General features: G+C 38.5%; 1 protein-coding gene across 2 annotated transcripts in view; it reads right to left on the bottom strand.

Annotated features, from left to right (window-relative positions):
• LOC109471932 (heterogeneous nuclear ribonucleoprotein K-like) overlaps positions 1–6,627 on the bottom strand; it is a 29,360-nt gene extending 22,733 nt beyond the window's left edge. For both annotated transcript variants that reach the window (XM_019771432.1, XM_019771433.1), the window contains exon 1: positions 6,527–6,627. The gene's annotated coding sequence lies outside the window, so the exon portion shown is untranslated. The remainder of the gene's footprint in view (positions 1–6,526) is intronic.
• Between the last annotated feature and the right edge of the window lie 68 nt (positions 6,628–6,695).

Here is a 6,695-nt window from a genome sequence, read left to right as displayed (position 1 = left end):
GACAAAATAGGAAGTGTCATAAACTGTCTAATAAAACATCTGAAAACAACCCTAACCCCTGCTTGGAGAGAGCACTAGGCGCTTACTTTTTATAGCAAACATGGTCACATTTGCCAACTGGGGATCAAAGGGCCACCATCATGTTGTCAGCAACAGCTGTGGAAACTCTCAGTTAAAATGAACATTACACTTTACTCAGAAGTGTGAACACATAAATGTGCTAGTTAATATTTATTGGTGCATAAGATCCACATGTGTGGCCAGTATAGTAGCCGTATACATTTACTAGCTGGAGCTTGTTTATTACCATAAGGATATTTTCAGATTTTCACATCGCCATCTATGCTAGATATTAGACATGGATAACTTTCAAGGAGAACCATGTGGTTCAAACTGGATCGGAACTCTCTTCCAGTGTGTTCAGACTGATTCAAGCTACTTTTCACGGCAAAAGAATAACAAAACACATGCTCAGCTGCTGATAGGATGATCATGACATCGGGATCAGAATTTGTACTTGCTTTTTTCAAACTGGTTTTATGTTGTTGTTTTTTCGATCGAATGATGATTCTATATATATATATATGCCTGATTAATATTTGTGCCCTAACCATCTTTTTCAATTTTCTCGAGCAAGCATGAACGTGTGACTGTGTGCGTGCGCCTGCATGTGCATCAGTGTGTGTATGCATATTTTCTATGTATATGCATATTTTTATCCAAATTTTGGGCCATATAACAGGTAACAAAAGAATGTAGAATATTATTCTTTCATCACAATAGGGTTCATTATATCCTTTATTACTGCTGTCATTTGAGGTAATCCATGGCTCATTATATGATAGATGAACACACCTTCAACAGAATACAGGGAATCTTGAAATATTTGCGATGGTTTTATTTTTAGAGCTTTTAGTAAGTTTTAGTATTGCCTCTTCCCATGACATCATAACACTGTGAATACGTTTTTGTGCAACAGTATTGTTTGATTGCCCAAAACCTTTTGCCTTCTAATGCAAAATGAAGTCCAAAAAAATAAATGAATCTATAGTATTTGATTAGTGAGAGCACCTGTCATTGTCTACTACTAGTATTTCTTTGTTTGGGTCAGGCATAAATATCACCCACCCAGTAACTGCACTGGTAATTTTCTCAGAGGACAAGGGCTGTACACATAATTGGTACAACCTTGTAACTTTACAACAGCAGAAAATCACCCTTTCTTCCTCAATAGTCCATCAGTCAAGAGAAAATTTCATGCTGACAGTTTCTTCCCCAGAACCACTTCACTGTGGAACAAGCTTCCCTGTGAATGTTTCACCACTAATTACAACCTCCAACGGTTTAAATCAAGGGTAAACAAATATCTGACCACGCAGTCATCACTGTAACCCAAAACATGTAAGTGGCTCTCACGAGCCTTGTTTTGAGGTGAATTCTGAAGTAAATAAAAAAATAAAAAAAAGAGCGTGGAAGAGTCCATTCTGCTCATCATAGGGCGATTTTTTTTCGAAGGCTCACTTTAGACTAGAAGAGGTATACCACTCTGAAACCCCTCGCTACCAGTACGGGTTGTCTTTAGACACGGGTGGAAGCATAGCACGCCACCCGTGGTGTGGGATTTTGCTGGTCAAAATGATCCAAAATGGCAGAAGAAGAGCTACATATTTCACCTTGCGACATACGTTCATGTATTTAACGTTTGTTACGCACATTTTCCTGCATTGTGATGTCAAGTACTCGCCCAACAAAGAAGACTGAGGGGCCATGTACAGGGACTGGCAATTCCCGGGCTTGAATCAGCTTTCTTCCTCGCCATAGGCATGATAGTGCTCCTGACCCTTCATATGAAATGTTTTTCCCAGTCTAAAGTGAGCCTAATTGTCACAAGAAATGTGAAGAGTCGACAGTGGTTTTATGTTATCTTGAAAGTTCATCTGTGTTGGTAGGAGTCATTATGAAATAAGTTTGAACTGCAATATCCAACACAAGAAATTGAGGAGCGGTGGATTGCTCATTCCTTGATAAAGACTGGAGTTGTACAGTCGAATATTTGGGTGAGTCCAATTTCTTGTGTTGAATATTGTAGTTCAAACTTGTTTCATGGTGATTTTATGTTTGTAGTTTTCATAGTGACCTTTCACCATCTCAAACTCCTCACACAGGGAACGTATGTGTTGCTTCCAATGTGAACATCTTTCCCCTCCCACCTCAAAATTAAGACCCTGCAAATTCATTAATCAATTTACAGCATTTTTACCTCCTGTGCCATAATATAGTCCAATGAAAATAAGGTCTATTTAGGGCTGCTGTAAACACCTGTAATTTTTTGCAGTCCAGACAATTTTCATTTGAATATTCGGGATGGTTTACTTCAGGAAAGGGGGTAATAGATAACAAGGAAAATATATGCTGCATTTCCTTGTAAATACTGTCTTCCTATCTTCCTTTCCCTTAAAGTTGAATGCAAATCTATTTAACACATTAAAGACAAATCTATTAAAGATATACTGGGTCATAACTGCAGCCTGTTCGCTACAGCATTAAAAATTATTAAAATCAACCCTGGTTTTGGTACATTCCCAACAGAACTGCAGGTACAGGAACTACGCACAATTATGCATGGAAGGAAACCTGGGAATGCTTCCTGCCCTGCCAAGGTGACCTTGATCTTGACTGCGTTCCTCTGTATCACCCATCATGCCTGCTTCTGACCCACTTCTGACCCCCCTGTAAATTAGCCTGATAGAAGCCAGACGGCACAGGGTTGAAAACCTTCCACTGTGACAGGAACCGTCATCAAATCTTATTTCTCAATATCAGGAACATGAGGAGGAATATGCAGACCAAATTAACATCATGAAAACATGCATGCGACTGGTTATGAATATCAAATACTGAATCATGTATTGGATGCTCAACAGGTCTATGTGCCCTGGATACAACTGTGTTTTTTGCAAGTACCAATAACAGATTACAGTGCTGGAAAATAATTCTATGGCTTGCATAATGACATGTTACATGAACCTAGTCCTTTAATGATTAATCATACATTACAAAAAAACGCTGCTGAAATGATGATGCTGTCTACTCATGTCAAACTCAAGGACCCCAGTGGTAGTTTTATCTCAAATTGGATACTACTGTGCTGTACTTGCAAACACAAATGAATCACCTCATTCTAATAATTTTAATTGTGATTACTATAGATCTGGAACTTAAATATCACATCACATGTGCATCATTTCATGCACAATTTTTGTGCAGTTACACTAAATTCATAATTTTTATGCAGTTACACTAAATTCATCTACTTTCACAAGAACCTGCAATAAAGGACCAAGGGAGGTTTTGGTGGCATTTTTACAGTTGAAAAAATTATGTAGTATAGCAGTATACACATATATAGTATATACGCACTTACATTGGAAAAGAATATTTGCAGTGTCAGGAATCCACATTGGAATGGTCATTGCAAAAACCACGAAACAAAAACCACAGCGACCAATTCAAGAACGCTGAATTTGCAGCAAGATCACAGTACAATTTTCAATACTGCAACTAACAGAAACGGGTAGTTTTAGACATGATATTAGTGACAATGCTGAGTTAGCCTGTCTGAATCTTGACCCTAGCAGCTTTGCCCAGCCAACCTGTTTTACGACAGTGAGAGATTCATTATATAACACAGGCTAAATGCTGAGAAGTTATATAACATTGGAACGTATCACATTATATAACGTGCAACTAGTACATGGCAATCTTGAAAAATTGTCCCATGATCTAGCAAGAAGATACAAACTGAAATACTACTAATCTACTATCATTACATTATTGAAAAATATGCTGGTTAGATAAATGACTGTAATATAAACTAATAAAGAATAAAAGAACTATTCTTCACAAAATAAAATAGCTGATACTCATAATGTAAATTTGTAGTTCCCACAAGTCACCAGCTTTTTACGCTACCTATCACTAGTACACAAATGTATCAGATTGTCCCCAACACCTAGAGGACTACGTGCTACCCTGACCATAATTACAATCTCACTTGTCCTTGGGACAGCTCCACAAGATATTATCTATGGGAGCGAGACAGCAGATTGAGAATGAGATAGACTTCAAATTTGCAATAAGTTATTTCTAGAAAAATGGTAACATTTCCACTGTGCTCCACCTGTCCTTTGTGGGTGCTGTCTTGGTCAACTTACTTTTTTTGTGGAACTTGATCACCACTAATAACATCCATTAGGATTAATTTAGGAGAGTCTTTGGACAGGGTTCCACCTGCCAAGCTTGGCATTTCAATATGAAGACTACCACATGCTATGATGCTTTCCTCCCAGACCAAAGATCAAGTGAGTCACAATTCATGGATCACAAGGCATGTGTAAACTGGACAACAGTGCAGGGAACGCAAGATTTGGGATCCACTACATTGTACATTGTAGTAGCAATTTGTTAACATTGATGAATGTTCGAGTTGAAAGACGCCACCATATTCACGAAATGTTGACAGATGTTTGGCAATTCCATCAGAAGCAATTTAGGACTATCTGTACTACGAAACAGATTTCACACTTTCCCCTATCTCTGAAGTCAGGCCTGCATTTGCAGCATTTGTAAACATTTATGCTGGTAGTAATAATGCTTACATTTGAATCTGTCTCTTACATATGACAAGGATATACTTATAGTCTTTACAAAATTGGGTTCAAATCTATTCCTCCTGTCAGAACAACAACAAAAAACTCTGCTGCCGGACTTCTACTATATTCTGCTGAGAATTCAATATAAAAATGCTACCTGTTCTGTCTGAGTCCAGATGGAGAGTTTGCACAGCTTCTTATCTGATCAAATAAAATTTATTTATAACTACACAGGCTAAGACAAGCTGTTTGGCTCAAATGAACAACTGTAATTTAGTACTGGTTGAACCAGTCTCTGCCACGTGTACATGGGGTATAGCTGTGGGCGTGGTGGGTCACAGTGGCTTACTAGTAATTTGGGGGGTAGGGTGGCAGAGAACAGGACATAACGCATAATACGAAATATAAGCAACTGGACAAATTCTCTCATCTCTCTGAGAAGTCAGATGTTTCAAATACAATAGCATCTGCTATCTTTCTTCAGTGACTGAGAATGAGTCTAAATAAAAGTGTTACCTGTATATAAAAGAGTATCTGAATTGATTTGCAAGAGGAAAATCAAGTAAGCTCCTTGAGGGAGGAGGTATATGTGGTGTTTCAAATACAAGTTCACAGTTGCAATACAATGCATGACAGGCCATATGCTTGTGTTGCGGTTAGTTTGAGGCGAGAGGTCAATACCAACATAAAACCACTGCAAATATTTCTTAGTTTTAAACTTTATTATAGTATTATCCAGTAGTAAATAAAACTAATGCAGATGTGTCAATTGGAAAGCTGGAAAGATGACAGGTCATATACCATAATTAGCTCTCCATTATAATAAATTTGCCTATGTTCTGGACTTGAAATACAGATTGGTGCAGATAGACACTTTATAATGATCTTTCACTGCAAACTCATCATGTTGCTATTTCTAATGTCTACTTGCACCGTGCACCAGCAACCCATGTGCTTGACACATTATAACAAATGGGACATTGTTTTAGATGTGATATTGTTGGTGGTCAATAAAAATCAACAACAGAGATATCATGTGATCAGATGAAATTGAATTTCATTCTTTTGTGTTAGGGTTTACATACTGTGTAGCTTTAAATAATGCTTGGAGTTAGATGTGCAAAGGTTATAACGTTAGGTGTGACAAGTCATGCAAAGTCAATTGAAGACTAATCAAAGTAATAACCAACCATCACCAAGTACTTGCTAAGATGCACTGTGCCCAATGGCAACTTACATTGGCTGAACAAGACAGATTCAAACTTGGACTGAATTTCAACTTGTTGTAACTCCATTTGCGAATAATCCAACAAACAATTTATTTAGTGAGTTGAACATCTGGTGCAAATCAGTGCAAACCTCTATCTCAGGTCCTGCACATAAATTTAGAGTTCGACAGTTGATATTACGCACCTAACATGAGCTAATAACCTACCTGCGTTTGGCCTTTACTGTGATCTGGCTGAATCTGGTCTGATCAGTGACCACTACTCTCACTGCTCCACCCACGATATCTGCCCCCCTCCCCCTTGCACACACACACAAACAAGATCGGTTGATCGCTAGTGGAAATCACAAACACGCAGAGCCTAAGCTTTCTTCAACCAAGAGCCCGTTTTAGACTAGGCTAGATTTTACTGAAGTTGATAGCTCAGATGATCTTCTTGCTACAAAAGTAAGCGGAAACCGAAAGCGCGCTCATTTACTTCGCATAGTGGGCTGAGAAGGAAGATAAATTATGTATTTTGAAAGTCTGCTACTGCTATACCTTAACAAAAATCGCGATTACCAAATAGCTCTACCAATACACATACTCTAACAGGCTATGCAAAAATATTCTGAAGCGATCAAAGTGTATGAGAAGAGCGCTTTACCGTCCGAAATCTGTGCAGTTGTCCCACCCGGAAACAATGTGAACAAAATGGCTGATCCAGCGTGCCTCACCCCGTTCCCGACGGCCCGGTACCCAGCACACTGTTCGGTAAAGTTGACCTAGACAGTTTTCAAACCTACACAAGAGGAAAAAACGTCTTAAATTTTGCG

The sequence above is a fragment of the Branchiostoma belcheri genome, unplaced genomic scaffold (genome assembly GCF_001625305.1).
Source record: "Branchiostoma belcheri isolate BF01 breed outbred unplaced genomic scaffold, Haploidv18h27 scaffold26, whole genome shotgun sequence".
Lineage (NCBI taxonomy): Eukaryota > Metazoa > Chordata > Leptocardii > Amphioxiformes > Branchiostomatidae > Branchiostoma > Branchiostoma belcheri.
This window is presented reverse-complemented; position numbering and strand designations above follow the sequence as displayed.